This window comes from Leguminivora glycinivorella, chromosome 21 (assembly GCF_023078275.1).
Source record: "Leguminivora glycinivorella isolate SPB_JAAS2020 chromosome 21, LegGlyc_1.1, whole genome shotgun sequence".
Lineage (NCBI taxonomy): Eukaryota > Metazoa > Arthropoda > Insecta > Lepidoptera > Tortricidae > Leguminivora > Leguminivora glycinivorella.
The window spans coordinates 380487-399552 of record NC_062991.1 but is presented as its reverse complement, the minus strand read 5'-3'; the positions used below and the strand labels follow the sequence as shown (position 1 = coordinate 399552).

Below are 19066 nucleotides of genomic sequence, written 5' to 3'. Positions count from 1 at the left end.
CTCCGGAATGACGAGATCATTAAACATGACCTTCGTCTTGTCCAGGTTCATCCGGAGACCAATTCGTTGGGAGGCTACATTTAGGCTGTGCAGCATTTCTTGGACTTCCTGCAGCGATTCTGCCATGATCACGATATCATCTGCAAACCTCAAGTGCGAGATGTATTCACCATTTATATTTATGCCCCGTCTGTTCCAGTTTAAAGTCTTAAAGATGTCTTCCAATACATTCGTAAACAGTTTCGGGGATATAACATCCCCTTGCCTTACTCCTCGATGTAATGGAATCGATCTTGTTTGACTGTTCTGTACTTGGACGGACATAGTTGCGGCGTCATACAGGCTTTTTAGCACCTGTATGATACCATACTGTATGATAATACTCTTTTCCCCTCACTAGCTCGGAAACACGTGTTTTGTCATTTAATACCAGCGGGTAAAAACGCACTTTATCCACTAGTGGGTAAAGTAATTTGACCTTGAATAAATTCAAATTAACTGCTTTAAAATTGATAAAAGTAGGTGAATCTAGTAATAAAGATGATTTACCACCTGTGGAACTACTGGAAGCAGTGATAAACGCATTTTTTGCGTTGTAGTTTCCTCGCTATAGTGAGGGGAAAAGTTTTGTATTACACTCGGGTGCAAATGTATTTTACTTCTCGTGTGTTAAAAAACTCGCAAGTTCAGGATTCTATTCTCGAACCACTCGCTTCGCTCGTGGTTCAACTATAGAATCCTTTCACTTGCTCGTTTTTCAATTCCACACTCGGCGTTAAAATACAACTTTGCCCCCTTGTATAACAAATAACTATTATTATACTGTGATCTAATTGTAATTACCAAAACAAGGTACTAATTAAAACTACTTTATAACGTATACATACATGATACATACGCATACATAAAGTTACGCCTGTATTCCCAAAAAGGTTACGCAGAGCTCATGAAACTACTCAAGTTTCCGTGTCACTTTTATACGAGCCGGGGTTCGAACCCGCGACCTCCTGATCGAAAGTCGCACGCTCTTACCGCTAGGCCACCAGCGCTTCCGCTAGGCCGCCAGCGCAATTGTACTAAGGTATGCTATGGAAATGCTATCGTGTTGATAATGTTTTCATGTTTTTATAATTTTTGCATGTCGTTCACCGACTGAATACTGTCACCTAATGTAACTCAACATCATGTACCATATGTTAATATTAAGTATTCTAACAAATAAACTATTCTGATTCTGAAAAGAAATAGTTATTTGTTTCACAAGGGGGCAAAGTTGTTGTTTAACTATACGTGCCAATATTGATACCCGAATTGAAAAATTCTAAAATTAAACGGCGAGCGTAGCGAGAGCCTCTACCCGTTGGGGTGGTGAAAATGAAATTGTGGTAGGTACTTTTCCCAGTTTCAGGTTTTTCACGTATACCTCGGAAACTGCATCCTAGCGATAGATTATTTTATGAAATAATAAAAGCAGCAAGACAGGAAGTCCATGACTATGGGCCCTGCCTACCCCTTTTAGGAATACAGGCGCGAGTTTATATATGTATACTTTCGTTAATCTGTTAATTATAAACTACATATCAGAACTCGGAGCGTCTCAGCGCCAACATTATCAACATTATTGCTCTGTTATGTACAAAACAAGAGATATCTAGTCAGAGGTCAACACTTATTTCTGCTGCGAAACTGCTAGTATAGATTTTGTAGGCGATTATGTTATATTACGATGTAAGTAATTAAGCAAATACAGATAATTGGTAATTATTAATAACAATTTACATTTATGTAATGAAACTGGCGAAATATTCTTAAGTATTTAAGACGCTACAGGAGCGAAAATGCTAAAATGGAAAGGAGCCCTTTCAATTTGGGAATTTTAATAGTTTAATATACTAGTGTTATTAACCAGATTTATCGAAAAAAAAAAATTGTCCATTCACAAAAACTCGGCTAAAAGATATTGCGAAAAAATCTTTAAACTCGAGGTTCCGCTCTCGATTGTTTCCTCCTTCAAAACTTAATCAATCGTAACGAAATTTGAGAATCTGAATAACAATGAAATTATCTATGTCGGACCGTTTGATTTTTTTGGCTAATTGTTACCAATTTTGAATACCAGACCTTTATTTGCACCATAATCATTAGAATAGAATAGAATAGAAAAACGTTTATTGCAGAAACCATCATACAGCATCACATACATTTAAAAAAAAGAGGGAAAAGAGAGATCTTATGAACTAAATACTTAAAACTATATTGCTTATTTTGGATAACATATTAAACTTACAATTGCGTCTATTAAAAAACATAATAGATAAAAAAACCAAAACAAATTGTAGAAACGATTACACGATCCTATTTAAGAATTTAAACATCCTGCCAGTGCATGATAAAGTTAAGTACTTGATAGCAACGGAACAATTTAACAATCCCGATTTTAAAACCCCGCGAATATATACCCGAGCGCCTAGAGGGACAAAGCGTCGTCGATATGTGGAACCTACCGCCAGCAACTATTATGGCAAACGGACCCGCCGCTACATCACACCGCGATTATTTAACACATTAGGTACATTAGAAGACGAATGTCGAAGTAAAAACATCTTTAAATCAAATATTAAGAAGTTGCTATTAGGTACAAAGCCTGAATGAAAAATTACCCTCGCATTTTTAAAATAGTTACTGAACTGATTAATTAAAGGGGTGCTTGGTCCCTTTCTCACATATACATAAGTCAACATGACAGATAGGGACAGCGATTTTTTGGCTAATTCAGGTTTTTTAAAGCGTTAATGAAAAGCGCCATTAGTAATTCATAAGATATTATTATCTATTAACACTAGAATAAGTCTTTTAATATAATTTAAGGTACTAACTTTGAAAATGAGTGCATTTCGCCGTTAAACGTAAGTTTGCGAAAAAACTAGAAACTGTATAACTGTAATCTTTGTTTTCATAGATGCTGATGCTGCAGATAGAGGCCACAAAAGGACTCCACTCAGCATATGCTTCAGCATATAATGCTACAACGCTGAACTTCCGTGATTAAGGCCGTTTTTGGAAATTTTTGATTGGCTCTAAGCGTCTTTAAAAATAAGGATATCAAACAAATCATAAACGGTCCGTAACAGATAAAAATAAAAATAATCTGTGTTGAAAAAATCAGTGCTCTATCTTCAAAAACCAGGGAGGAAATAGTCGAGAGCGTTTGTATGGAGAATTGACCCCTCCTGTATCGTCTTAACGACTGCAACGCAAATAAAAAATTATGTAGGTACTCGCCTAGAATTAAGATTAAAAGAATAGGTAGGTACTTTTCTCCGTTAAAAAAATTAAAGGATTAACAGGCAATATTCTGCTATTTTACACCTAGGTGGCCCAGTATATATTTTTAATCTGGATTTTTTCTCCTATATTTTTCATCTCTCAGGGCTATATTTTTCTACCTCAATGCTCAGGGCTACCATAACCAAGGTTTGGAGTAGTTTGGACCCACTATTTTTTACCACCACACACAGCATACCTACTGTTTATTATGTATCTTCAAAAGTTTGTTTCACTTTCACTGGTTATGGTTATAACGTATTTTCATAATAATAATGGTTTCTTCTGAGTTTTCCTGCATAAGTGTTTTCTATGCGAATTTTCAATGAAACTTAAAATAAACCAATACTAAGAAAAGCAGGCGTTCTTATCGCTAAAAGGCTTTCTTCAAGACATCCTTTTGATTTAATTAATTAAGGTGCATTGGTATTGGTGCATTAGGGTAGTTCCGAAAGTCGTCTAATTTCGAAAGTCGCATTAAAATCACCATTATTTCCATCATATCAAGATTCCCCTTTCGAAATTACCCGAGCATTTCTGTCATTCATTACCCTAATGCACCTCACCTTACAGACTTTCCCACACAAACTCCATAGAGATACTACGTATCTCCGCGAATGCTATGGTATGTTATTCATAACCTCACCTACTTACTAAACCATTATTACTTGACCCCCAGAACCCTTACACTCCTCAACTATCTCAGGTCAAGTTTGACAAGCTATCTGATAAGACGCGATTCGCGAAGACTTGAGGTCAGTGTCAAACGCCGGAGGCGTCAGTGCGCGCCGCGACATCAAACCGTACGCACGGTAGCGTCCAATCCGGTGTGACACTTCACAATAATAACAACACATGTGAGTACTATGAAAATATAGACTATAGATTCGAGAAGTGATTTGGATGACAAAACAGTGCGCAAAAGATGAATGTAGATTTAAGTTTGCAAAAATGTCGAATGTTACGCGAAATTTTTGTTTATGTTTTACGTTCAACTGGTGTCGATTATTTTTTTAATGATGTCATTGATGGTAATCCGGTCCGTTGATTGGTATTAAATATTGATGAGGTTTAATGAAAATACGGGAATTTAGAATGCTGGCAAATAGCAAATTGTAATGTTGATTGCAAAAACAATTGTGTAAAAAATTACGTATTTATTATGATCTTGCTTATTAATCAGAGTTAGGTGAGCAGTGATTTTTAATCGTAACGTTAAAATAAATTAAAACGGAAAAAATACTGTTTTGTGTGAGACAGAACTCACGGCCTTTGAATCCAAGTCACAACTATCTAAAGTTTTTACATTTATTATAAGCTAGCATTGTTCGGAGATGTTTGTACGTGTAAAAACACTCAAGAAATATAATTTTATTCAAGTATAACCGCTATCATTCCGGAAATTTTGGTAAATTCGCCCGTCAAAATAGCTAAGCTCCAATTCTGATAACCGCTTTCATACGCAGATACGCGAGATATCTTTATCATTTAATTCATGGGATGGGTGTGTGGCGTAAACAGAAAATAGAATCTATTTGTGCGCGCGCGCCGACGACCAGCCTCAGTTTTTCTCAAATAAATCATAGATACGTTTGAATAGACTTAAAAATAATACAGTAAAATAAGGATCTTCTTTCTTTGCACCCTGTTACCCTCTGCTGGGGTGTAGGGCTCGAATCATATTTCTCCATTTACTCCGGTCTTGCTGGGCAGTTTGTAAAATAAGGATTATGCTTTTTTTTTGTTTTTAATTTTTGCACTGTCAGCTAAAAGCTGGCTAATTTATTATAGACGGTAAACAAATCTTGGCACGAAAAAATGAATGAAAACAGTCGACCTGTCATATCTCACTCATACAAGCATGGTACGCGTTCACCTACACGAGCTTAGAATGTGTGCTAGGAACGCGCCTCTTTCATATATTTGATCGCCAGTGTCCGAGATGTGGTCAAGGAAGATAAGGTGCATTAGGGTAATTCCGAGTGACAGAAATGCTCGGGTAATTTCGAAACGGGAATCTTGATATGATGGAAATATGATATGATAATTATGATGGGCTTTCGAAATTAGCCAACTTTCGGAATTACCCCAATGCACCTTACGCGTTTTATGAAGCCATTTTTCCGGTGAGTCCTAGATACGATTTTTCAAAGTTGCCGCCTTCTTTTAGTGCCAAAATTTGGTTGACCGACTATCTGTAAGTTTCAGTAGATTTAAAAATAACACAGTAAAAGTAATGCTTTTTGCTTGTTTTTAATTATTGCATTGTCAGGAAAATCTAGTTAGTTTATAAATCGCGTGTAATGTCTAATCGGCTAGGAAAACCTTGTTTTTATACCGCGACCTTAATTTACTAGGGGGCCGGTCTCTCTTACCAACGTCATACTATGTTCAATGATTTTGAAACTAAGGGTACATTTATAGCCGGTCTTACAAGTTTTTCAGCAGAAAATTAAAATGTTGTACATACATACATACAATCACGCCTGTGTCCCATAGATAGGCAGAGCACATGAACTACTAAAGTTTCAGTGCCACTCTTGGCAAAAAGGGGTTGATAGAAATCGAAATTGTGCCATTGCAGTGACAGGTTGCCAGCCTCTCGCCTACGCCACAATTTAACCCATATCCCACAGTTGACTTCTACAACACCCACGGGAAGAAAGGGGGTCGTGAAATTCTTAACCCGTCACCACACGGGGAAATATAAAATGTTGTATGGGACGATAAACAATATAAATATTCGCGAATTTAATTTTTAACGCTTTGGGGCTAAAAGCCTTTTAGCGATGGAAAAGGTTTGACAGCACCCAATAACTTGACAGAGTATAATTTCGCCTAAACATACTACGATGCGATTGGACAAGTTTGCACGCTTTTAGCAACCTGAAAATACTACTTGGCTTTTTAGAGGAACTGGGGTCATTATCCTTTCTTGAAGAACAGAGCGTACACCCATCTTAAACACCGGCAACGCACCTCCAACCCATCTGGTGTTTCTGGTATCCATGGGAAGCAGTGATCGCTTACCATTACGTCACCAGCACACCGCACCCTCGTTGAGCTCTGGCAGCCTTATTCAGGTACACAAGTGACTATGAGTAGGGTCTAGTGCTATTTGGCTGCGGTCTTCAGTAAGGCGGAGGTACTACCCCAGTTGGGCTCTGCTCTAGATTCGAGCGAGACGATATCCGCTGTGCTGTGCCCTACCACACAAAGCGGAATATCATTCGCTATGCCCTACCCCCTACAGTACAATAAGAATCCAAAATTTCAAATCAAAATTCCCTAGCAAAAATGTTGTATGGTGGGCGCCTGGGCGCTACGAGGCTAGTGCTATTTGGCTGCGGTATTTTGTAAGGCGGCGGTATTTCCCCAGTTGGGCTCTGCTCTAGATTCGAGCGAGATGATATCCGATATACAGTTCCCTACCACGCAAAGCGAATGTCATTCGCTATGCCCTGCCTCCTAGAAATTCCCTATGACCTGTCCTTACGAAGTGATTTACAAGTAAATGGCTACACCCATAAATATTCGTTAGACCGCGGATGCGGTCCGATGCAGAGGAATTAAAGAATCGTTCTATAAATAACGACCATGTCGTATGAGGACTCAAGCATTGCTATTTATTATCAACAATCTTGATACTTGCATCCTCCGCGCGCAGTAGGTATTTATTTACAAAGTTTTTCATTATTGTCTACTAGCTTTTGCCCGCGGCTTCGCTCGCGTTAGAAAGAGACAAAAAGTAGCCTATGTCACTCTCCATCCCTTCAACTATCTCCACTTAAAAAATCACGACAATTCGTCGCTCCGTTTTGCCGTGAAGGACGGACAAACAAACAGACACACACACTTTCTCATTTAATAATATTAGTATGGATTTTCAGTCCGTGACATTCTAGATATTATTAGTTGGTTGTGTTGAAATGTTTTGATTTTCTTTTAAGGTTGACTGGTAGAAAATGCCTCATGGCATTAAGTTCGTCTTTTCTACAAGTTTGTCTTTTGAGCAATAAAGTTTTAAATAAATAAATAATTGTCGTTACAAAACTGACAGCGAGTCAACTTTTTGTTAACAATTAACTTTACGCTAATTTTGAGTCCCAGTTTTTGAAAATGCCCCTAAAACAATGTATAATTTTTCCACAGGAACCTGCTATCTGTGAATTTTTCTATCTATTTAATTTTATCACAAATATTACTTACAATTTTGACTCTGAAATACAACGATAGCTTGCCCATTCATTCAAAAATTACAAAATAATAAAAAAACAGTGCACCAGTAACCCTGATTTTGTGGCTTTCACAAGCAAGTTTTCCTTGTAAGCACGGTTTCCGCTAGTCTGTATATGTAATTATGTATAAATATGTTGTAGGCTTCGTCTGAGCTAAACCGGTTCCATAGTTAAGAGGCTGACTATTTATATAAATCGCGCACAATAATAAAAATCAATCGTGCAGAATATCTATTAGTATCGAAGTAGGTACTTAAATAATATTGTCTTCGGTTACCGCAATAGTTACTCGTGAAATACAACTATGGAAACGGATTATATCGCGTATAATGAATTTACAATTCATCCCGACGTTTCGAAAACTTTACAGTATTCTAATAAGATTTTCGCTAATGTTTCTAATTGTTTTTCTTAAATAAGATTTTCTCTATTACAATTATCACTATTCACTGGGACTGAGCAAGAAAATAGTAAGAAAACTACGGAAACAAAAAAATAGGATTATTTGTGAAATATAACTCGTTGACATTTTAGCCACGATGAGTTCCATAAGTGCCAGACGAATTTATCAATGAATTCATTTATTATTTTTCCATGCGATTTCGCAGCTCTCTGCAGGTACTAATATTTTGAGACTAGGATTTTAATTTTAGACATGTGGTAGACCTTGCGAATATTTTTTATCAAGCATATTTCATCAAATTTTAAATGGAGTTCGTTTATACTGACTAAAAAATACCCAAAAACCATTTAACCAATATCAAATCAAGGTCATCGGGAGCTGTCTGCCTCTTAACATATGCGTACTACTGTACACTACACAGTTACACACTTGTCAACTCAGGCAAATGTTTATTCATTGTGTTATCTCAGAGTTACGTAAACAATTTGCGTTTTTGCGTAAAAAAAGCGATAAGCTATCTCTTGACAACAACTCAGGATGGTTTATTGCAAATGTCTAAATAATGTACAAGACAGGCCACATTTTTGAATATCGTCATTGACTTACACTACTTCGTAAGGACGTGACGATAAGTACGAAAAATGGTGTTAGCATGGCGCTGTCAAAAACACCGCTGTCAAATCTATGCGACCAATCGCGCGCGTGACGAGAACTCCTCAGCCAATCACATTGTAGCATTCCGTCACGGCCCATCAAATGAGAATTTTCAGTCGAAATTATATGAATTGCCTCATTGTTTCCAAATTGAACTGTAAATTAAAATATTTGGTCATCAATCAGCAAATAATTTGCAAGTCCGGTCTTTAAATAGTCATCATTTATCTACAAAAACCAACATCGCAACAGCTTAAAATGCCATTATAATAATGATTAAGTATAATTAATGTATAAAGTGCAAATCATGCAAAATAAAATAACAATAAACCCAAACATGCGTAAATACTTACGGCTACGCTAGAATTAAACTATCGATTCTATCAAACTTTTTAATTATGATTTTGAATCACAATTTAAAATGTAAATGTAATAATATCATTTAAATAATTACATTTTTGGATTTGATAATTTGGCCAGATTCCGTTGGGTCGGTTGGTGAGGCAAATACGGAACCCTAAAAACGTTGAGTTTCACTCGGTGTTAAAGTTTAATATTTGTGCATTGAAGCCCTCGCTCACTGGTCAATGTTAAAATCTCTCGCTGTATCCGGGTTGTCCTTTTGGAAAACATATAAATTTTTCGTTGTACATAAACATTAGGTACTTAAATTAAACTGTCCCGATATACCAGCCATGTCACATTTGACATTTCCTCGAGTCAAACTGGGCCCGGGGTTAATTATAGAGTGACGTAGGCCAAATTTGATTGTACTTTCCAAATTTTAACTTCTGATTAGCAGAAACGTCTGCAATCGATGCCACTAGGCTTAGAATAAATTTAAAAGTGGAAAATGTCTGCCTTGGGTGAGACTTGAACTCACGGCCTCTGGATCCAGGAATTTGTACTTTCCAAATCCAGTTATTTTTAATATTGTGATAGATGTAATTATATGTAAGCAATCTTGTCATATGACTATGTTTACTTGTGTTTGAAACGATAAATAGCCATGAATCATAGAGACCTTCACTCAACACGTGGTTTCTACTCGGCTACTCGCAGTGTTTACAAATTGCGATCGTTACTTTTAAATACAGGTATAGATATAATTATCTATACTTTATGTAGGTATAAAACAAACTTTTAAGTCAAAATACTGATTTTCACAAACACGCCTGCTAACACGAGAACAGGACGTTACTGGGTTCTAATAACCTAGGACTTTTGTTTATTTGTGTGATGAGCTCAGATATTTGTTCCTGAGTATTAGATGTTTTCTATGTGTTTATGTATTTTATATCTATCGTCGTACGAGTAGGTACTCACAGCACAAGTCTTCTTGAGATCACCGCGGGAATCTGTCAATCTGTGTACAGTCTGGCAAAAAAGTAGAAAATAAAAATAAAAGGTAGGTAGGTAACCCTATTTTCGTAAACCTGTTATCGCGCCAGGTTAAGAGGGCTTTCGTGTTAAAAATAGTGAAATCGCTGCCGAGCGCTCGATCATACCGTGTGTGGTATCAAATTAAAGGGCTTTGCGAGTAGTTTATAAATATATATCACATTATAGGACTTTTTCTACTTGGTCTAACAAAATATGAGAAAATGTCCAAAAGTGGTAATAATTGTACCGGTGAAGGCTCGTTTTCAAAAAATTGGCAATAATCAATAATAGCAATTTATAATCACTAAGGCATAACAGCAATTTAAGTAAACGTTGCAGATTAATTTAGTACAAAACTTACTTCGATGTGATGTAGATTTTCAAAGAAATTGTCACTTAATTTTAGGTAATTTCTGAAAAAAATTGAATTCGCCTTAGGCTAGTTTACTCTTTTTCAAAAACTTAAAATAAAAATCTAGTCTGAAATGATTGTGGTACAGGATATACGAATTATAAATTTACCCGTTTTAATATTCAAAATTGTCCAAATTTTACAAATAAGATCGACTGATTCAGCTCTATACGTGCGTTTTTCTAAACATGCATTAGAGAAAAATTCATAATTAATTTAGTGAGTTAGTTTTCAAAAATCCAGTCTTATAAAAATCAAGATAATAAGATGCTCTAACTGGAACTTGAATTAAATAAATCTATTGGATAACGGAAAGTGTAGTATTTCACCGACTAAAACTATCAATTTTACATTCTTTTGACGTTTTTTTTGAAAGCAGCCTTAACAAAATTTGATAGTATTCTTCCTTGACGTAGCGTCAGCCTAGTGCCAGGGTCCGCTTTCCGACCCCATGTTTTCCACTTTGCCTGGTCTTCACCATCTTCTGGTGTATCGTTCTCTCACAGCGTCCAGACAATGCTAGGGCTTCCCTCTGGGTCTAGGACCTTTGTCGCCTGGTTTTCGAGATTTTCACACTTTTTAAAATTTTAATACTACCTAAAATTTTAAAAAATGAAAATCTCGAAAACCAGGCGGCTTTTACTAAACCTTAAAATCGATTTTCTGGACCAGTATAAGGTGCCCTCTTGGTGGTTAAAAGATTGTCCATTAATTACCGGGCACCCGGTATGTTTCCGACATCAAGAAATCACTATAAATATATTTGCAGAAATACGAGTATCGTACCGCTCTCGAGCTATATACTTACCTACATTGTATACATGAGAGGCAGAGCTATATACTTACCTACATTGTATACATTTATACATGAGAGGCAGATGGTGGGCGCGGCACAGATTTATGGTTATGACCTGTTATTTCATTCACTAGCAACTTGTTTGGATGCAACGTTTTTGTTTTGTCTGCGTTTCTGTACTATTTATGTTTATAATTTGTAAGAGATGTGTCGACTGTCGGGCAGTCGGACGTCTACCTTACAGAAAATGTAAACAAGTATTTCATTTGCAATATTTTATTTTGAATTGCAGAAATTACGACGGAAAATCGATTCTATTCTAACAGTTTGTTATGGTTTTCAACCGGTTTCGATACGTCATTGACTAGCAAAAATATCAATTATTAAGGTTCTGTTAAGATTATTTCTGAACTGAAATAATTATAGAGAAAGGTTCTATTTTAAGATGAGTAAACTTAAATTTGCGTAAACTTTTTAGAGGTGAATCTTAATTGACCGCAGCGACAATATTAGTACCGTCAAAGAGGATCGAGTATTATAGAGAGTTACTGTCAAAGTAAAATGTGTAATCACAGTGCATAGACTGCCATCTCTCGACATAAGCTTAAAACTTTTGAACCTCAGTTTTGACAATTTGGCCCATATGCTTGATATGTGTTCAAATGTCAAATATTAATATTAGCGCCATCTAGTCGAGCGTTCCCAAAGGTGTAACGCCATCTAGGCCACCGCACCTTTTTCTCTAGGGCGTTGAGGTACGTTTTTTCTTGTTTTTTTTTCCGGTTGCTGTTCCTGTCGTGCTGTAATTGTAACTCACTGTAGACTGATTATATAATCAGTCAATTGAGACAAACGTTCTTAATTGTGCGCTGTTCCAGAACAGTAAATAAGATAAGCGTACGCAGTGTGTATATGTACTGTTTATGTTGTGTGACGCCACAGCGGGCGTGGCTATCTGTCAACACAGGCCTTTAGCCAAGAGGCCCAAGAGTCAAGTCAACGCTCCGTGGTGACATAGTAGCGACTGATACGCAACTTACTCTGTCTCAAGTGTCTCAACTATACAAACAAACTCAAAATTTGGCTTGTCGAGCAGTCGTTCTATAGCCTTGATGAATTCCTGACTAGTAAATATTAAATATTAATGCGTAATGCCGGTTGTCATTTAACACGCGTACTTGCCATGTTGTACAACTTTTGTTGTATCGGTCATTCTTACCTGCCTCCCGACATGATTAAAACTCTGGTGGTACCAATTATCAAGAGCAAGACGGGAGATATATCCGATAAGTCTAATTACAGACCAATCTCCTTGGCCACGATAATAGCAAAAATACTAGACAGTGTGCTTAACTTGCATTTAAAAAAGTATGTGAAACCCCATGATGCTCAGTTTGGTTTTGTACCTGGGCTATCTACGGAAGCTGCCATTCTTAGTTTAAAGCATACTGTCCGGTATTATACAGACCGGGATACGCCAATTTATGCCTGTTTTATGGACCTCTCGAAAGCTTTCGACACGATTTCATATGATATACTTTGGCGTAAACTGAAAGAAGTAGGGTTACCACCGGAGTTAATATCAATTTTTAAATACTGGTATCTACACCAGGAAAATCGAGTAAGGTGGGCAGGAGAGCTCTCGGACCCATGTGGGCTGAACTGCGGAGTGAGGCAGGGGGGTTTGAGCTCGCCGTTGCTCTTTAGTTTATATATGAATGCACTGATTGAGGGGCTCAGTAGTACTCATACAGGGTGTTACGTTGACGGTGTCTGCGTCAATAACCTCAGTTACGCAGATGATATGGTACTGCTGGCCCCCTCAGTTAGCGCATTGCGTCAGCTAATTGATGTATGTGACGTATACGCGACGGCACATGGTTTGGCTTACAATGTAAGTAAAACCAAAATTATGGTATTTAAGGCGGGAAGTAAATGCCCTTTCTTTATTCCACCTATAGCCCTCAAAGGTGTTCCACTCGAAAGAGTGACACAGTTTAAATATCTGGGACATTTGCTAACCGACGACCTAAAGGATGACGTAGACATGGAGAGGGAGCGCAGTGCGTTGTCAGTCAGAGCGAACATGCTGGTCCGCAGATTTGCTCGGTGTACAGATGAGGTCAAAATTACTCTCTTCAAGGCTTACTGTACATCACTGTACACGTCAAGTCTGTGGGTTAGATATACTCAGCGGGCTTACAATGCCCTGCGCATCCAATACAATAATGCGATTAGGATGTTGTTGAGACTGCCGCGTTTCTGCAGCGCGTCGACCATGTTTGCAGAGGCGCGCACACATGGCTTCGATGCTGTGTGGCGCAAGAAAACTGCCTCACTGCTTGACAGAGTGCGCGGCAGTAGCAACAGCATTCTAAACATGATAGCAAATAAGCTAGATTGTCCGCTGTTATGGGCAATGAGTCAGGGGACGAAGTCACTTTTAATTATTAATTATTAAATATTACTTGTTTAATTTTGTTACTAACATAGATAATAAGCGACTTAACTAATAACACATTTCTTGGACCATTTGCTGTCTGAATTTAATAAATAAATTAAAAATTAATTATATATAAGCCAATTGTAATAACAATTACTTGTATAGTAGATACGTAAGATGACATGTAATTATATATTATCAATAAATTATGAGTATGAGTATGAGTATACGGAAGAGCGATAGAGAGAGATAGCTCTGTCGGCCTAACCGAAAATGATAGAGATAGAAGCTAAATAACCACAAAATTAAAATTTTGAAAAAAAAAACCCGACATAGTGGACCAATTTTCATGAAACATGGCTAAGAACACTCCCGACTAACACAGCTTTCAAACAAAAAACAAATCAAAATAGTTCCATCCGTTCGAGAGCTACGATGTCACAGACAGACATACACAAAAACAGACAGACAGACAGAGAGAGAAACAGACAGACAGACACGTCAAACTTATAATATTCCGTCGTTTTTGCGTCGGGGTTTAAAAATACGATATTATCGTAAATGTTTGCGCATTCCAACTTAATTTTGTAAATTATTGTGTTTCCAACTTAATTTTGTAAATTATTGTGTTTCCAACTTAATTTTGTAAATTATTGTGTTTCCAACTTAATTTTGTAAATTATTGTGTTCCAACTTAATTTTGTAAATTATTGTGTTAAGCCAGAGATACATTTAAACTATTCATAGAATAGCAAAATCGTATACCTGTCCTACCCTCATCAACTGTATGTTAAAATGTATTAATTTGTGGATAACGTTGTTGACTGTGCATAAAACAATACTTATTATGTAATTCCATTTATAAAATGTATTTGTATAGTTGTTTGTTATCCCTTGAAAATTATAAAATAAAATAAAATAAAATAAAATTTGGCGTCGTACGCTAAAGAGAGCATCAATAATTGCACCCTTGACTAAGGTCCTGAAGTGTTTGCCCTAAGGGACCATCCCCACTCAGGCGACGCATGTCCTGAGACGCGGAACGGACGTCAGCACCACGCCGCCCGAATGTAATTTAAAAAAACGTCTTAGTACATTTTGTATCTTAGGAAGGACGTAAGACGCGCCCCCAGGCGACGCGTCGCTTGGCGCGCACCGCGCCGCCTGGGGCGCGCTAAGCGATGTCCCTTGCGCGTCCTTCCTATACAACTACTACTGTACTGTACTGAGGAGACGTTTTTTAAATTACATTCGGGCGGCGTGGCGCTGACGTCCGTTCCGCGTCTCAGGACATGCGTCGCCTGAGTGGGGATGGTCCCTAAAGTACACGGGTGCATACTTACACCCTTCAGGTTGAAAAATCTTGAGATTATCCGTGGAGAGAACAGCTGAAAATTCACTGTTTGACATTCCAACGCGCGAACTAGTTCAGTCATGACATTTCAAAACCTTTTTGTGACTCTTCTACACGATGGCCCAGCGTTGGGAACATCAAATTGGGTAGCGTGTAGTAATAGCGGTAGTAGTAATAGCCAATAGTGGCGTCGGATGGCTTAAATATGGCGCGTTGGGATAGCAATAGGATGGCCGTTTGTGTCATTAGGTATAAATTGACGCCAAGAGTCAGCACACTGGTTATAAATGTACTGTGGTTGGGGGCAGGTCCTTATTAAGTTATAAAATGATAAATTTATTATCTTACTTGGACCTTCAACGATATCTCAAAGTAAACATGTCTGCAGGATCGCCCTACTGCCCTGAGGGTTCATTTCTTTATTAGGTACTCTGATTGTGCTACAATAAATCACAGAATAAGTACTTAGATATGGAGATAATATTCTCGAATTTCGTTTGTTTTCCTCGAAGGACTGCAAACTAAGAACTTTAGAACTTAAGAAAGAAACCAGAGCAATATTTGGGTGCTTCTACCTACTTGATTATTCTCCTGGCGGTCGAGGTGGTGTAGAGTTTAGCACGTCAGCCGCGATAACTGGAGATGCGGGTTCGATTCCCGACTTCGCCACCAGTGGGCTTGATCGCTTTTTCTTTAGTGTATGGTATCTATTTCAGTTTATATAGATCCTTAAAGCCTCCGCCACACATAAAGCGTTTTGATAGCGTAGCGTTAGCAGAGCGCTAGCGGAGCGCAATGATAGCGGTACGCCGGACGAACGCTGGCGTTCCGCTCGCAATCCGCGCTCGTTAGTTCCCCCCGGCGGCGTCTGCTGGGCGCATGGGTGTCCGGCGCAGAGTAGGCACAAGTTGATGTAGAAAATGCTGAATAGAATAACATGCTATTCAGTAATGTAGCCGACACTTATTTGGAGCATCCAATGGAACGCCAGCTCACTTAAATAACAATAATAATGTGACGATGGACAATATAATTTGCGACTTCCGCACATACTTTAAGTTTATAGTTTTATTCCATAGTTTGAAATGATAACTACTAATTGACTTGAGAAAAACAGTTGATAGTAAATTAAATAAAGCAATTTTATTATTTGTTTGGACTTGATACAACTTTGACAACCCTTGGCCTGCGCTTCCACAGAACAGAACAAATAGTTAGGTATTTATTTATTCTTAAGGGAAAAACGTTGTTTTATCATATCATTCGTGCTAAAATTTGAGTCATTGATATTTGAACAAGCGAAAATCTTTCGCTTTACATTACAGAGTTGTACTTATTAAATTACTTTGCTCACGCGTGGATAAAATGATGCTTTCTTTCCGTTTTAAAAGTATAAAGTCACCTTTACCAGTTACGTGTAGGTACTGTAGGCTTATTTGATTGTTGACAATTCTTCAATTTACAACGATTCGACCTTTAAACGCTGTCAAACTTCGGTTATGTTATGTATTATTTATTCTACGACAGAAGTGAGGAACGACAAACTATAAAGCGCAACCATCGGCACTGCAATCGAGGACGGTCCTCAATTGGCAATCAGGACCAATCAAACATGATACACGCGATCAATGCACTGCTAAATTGTACCAAAATAAACAAAGACTCGGTGTCAGCTGTGCCTATAGTCGCCGTTTATATGTACACATTTACGCGATCGAAAGTATCTGAACAGGCTTTTACGCTCATAATATTAATCTGTCCAGGTATTTTTGAACGCAAAAGTACATTGTACAGCCTGGGCCTTAATCGACATACGAAAACTGACGTATTTAACAACATATTATCGTGTTAATCTCATCTGTTTATTTTTAAATAATGCGAAATTTGACAGTTACGTATGCATGTCTAACCAATCCCACTTGAGCCTTGCAGACTTAACACCCACATCTACAAGACCAGTTTTGCCATTTAAAATAAAAAAAAATACGAGCATTCTTATATGTATGTTTACCTAATATACTTAGTAGGCATAGCCATCCTATAGCATTTATTGTCCACATCTTTTCATTGCTCACTCACACACTCGCTTCAACCATTTTGCGGTCCAGTAGGTACCTCTGTCCTTTCTTACTCTCTGCTGTTCTCTGTTCTGTTTTTTTTAAAAACTATCCTTCGTTTTCCCAAATAGTATTGTATTGTCAACAGGAAAGACTGTTTTCCGGGACGTTTTTGACCCACTGACTCAAATTGCAGATCACGAGCTGAATTGGACCATTAAAGTCACTCAAACTTTTATATGGCCAGCTTGTTTGTTTACATTTACGAATTCTGACTGACTAAAAAAGAGAGTAGAGGATACAGGAAAATTTTATTTTAGATGACCCGTCTTCAAATGATTTTAATGAGGTCTTCTGAATCGTTTTTGTTTTTCCGCCAGGCGGCGATACTGTAGATGTACTGATGCGCTGATGGTCTTTTCCCTGAGTTGGAGCAAACTTCAAAATCCACCAATCATATTAATCATATAATCGACATTTTATTTGTACAATTCTACCATGCATTGTTTTGTTAAAGCGTTTTCGATTAAAGCTAGAAAGCGTTATTTTTACAGACTTGATTAGCAAGTATCGTCATATTATTACAATCAATTTCCGACTATTGTCCTTTGAGTCGTCATCAACCCGAACCCTCCTTGGAACTTGTGCACTCCTTTTGGGAATGTACAAGTTTCTAATGGGGTGGCAACGCGCGTGTGACACTTTTTGAGTTGCAGGCGTCCATAGGTTACGGTGACCGGTTTCCATCAGGCGGGCCGTACGCTTGTTTGCCACCGATATAGTATTAAAAAAATTAAAATAAAACCTAAACAAATTATATGCCTGAACCTTCCTCAAGGCACTCTATTCATAGGTGAAAATCCGTTCAATAGTTTTTGGGTTTATCGCGAACACACAGACAGACGCGGCAGGGGACTCTGTTTTTAACCCCCGACGCAAAAACGACGGGGTGTTATAAGTTTCACGTATCTGTCTGCCTGTCTGTCTGTCTGTCTGTCTGTCTGTCTGTCTGTGTGGGTGTGTCTGTCTGTGGCATCGTAGCTCCCGAACGGATGAACCGATTTCGATTTAGTTTTTTTTTTGTTTGAAAGCTGAGTTAGTCGGGAGTGTTCTTAGCCTTGTTTCATAAAAATCGGTCCACTATGTCGCGGGGGTTTTTAAAAAAAAATATGTGGTACTATTTGAGTATAGTGATTTCTGTAAATTTAATACAAGTTTCGTGGTAAACCAGAAATACTTTTTTTTTTTTTTTCTTCTCTTTTGTAATGATGAAATTACTTATGTAAATAATTGTGGTTACCATGAATAAAACTATTGAATCTGAATCTGAATCTGAATCTGAAGTTTGGTTCATTTACTCGTTCCTCGATGGACTTTAATGTTTTTGAACTTTTAACGAAGCTATTAAGGCAGCGTCCACACTCTTGAGACGCATGTCTTGCGGCGCGGAACGGACGATGCGACGCCTGGAGGCGCGTCTTACGTCCTTCTTATACAAAATGTACTGAGGAGACGTTTTTTTAATTACATTCAGCCGGCGTAGCGGAGACGTTCGTTCCGCGCCGCAAGACATGCGTCTCATGAGTGTGGACGCTGCCTAACATTGCAGACGACCATCGGTCATTTGGGACAAACAATAAAGCTCGACCCGATATCGGCAGTTTTTATCGCGGGTCACTCAGGCTTGTTATCTGCCGGCAGTGTCACGTCCACGTTGATATAACGATAAATATAATATGTGTATGTTGACAGTGGCACAGTATAATAAAGAGTACTATCGTACAGTATGGCCACTCCCGCTCCCCGCTGAAAGTGCCGCCCGCCCCCTCTCGGTTACCTCACAGTTACCGCCTGTCAAAAACGCGAATGACAGTGGCGCCGGGCTAACTGCGTTATACTTCCTAACGTCATTTCGTCGGAGACTAAAGAGACCTTAGTCTTTTGTTAACCCGTATTGTTCAAGCTCCGTGGCGAAAAATAAGCGTTTGTGTCGTACCAAAGA

The 19066-nt window shown here is 38.1% G+C and overlaps 1 protein-coding gene across 1 annotated transcript in view; it reads left to right on the top strand.

Annotated features, from left to right (window-relative positions):
• Positions 1-4033: 4033 nt before the first annotated feature.
• The window catches only part of LOC125237520 (hexokinase-2-like), a 51450-nt gene continuing 36417 nt past the window's right edge, over positions 4034-19066 (top strand). The window contains 1 exon segment of the mRNA XM_048144641.1: positions 4034-4181. The gene's annotated coding sequence lies outside the window, so the exon portion shown is untranslated.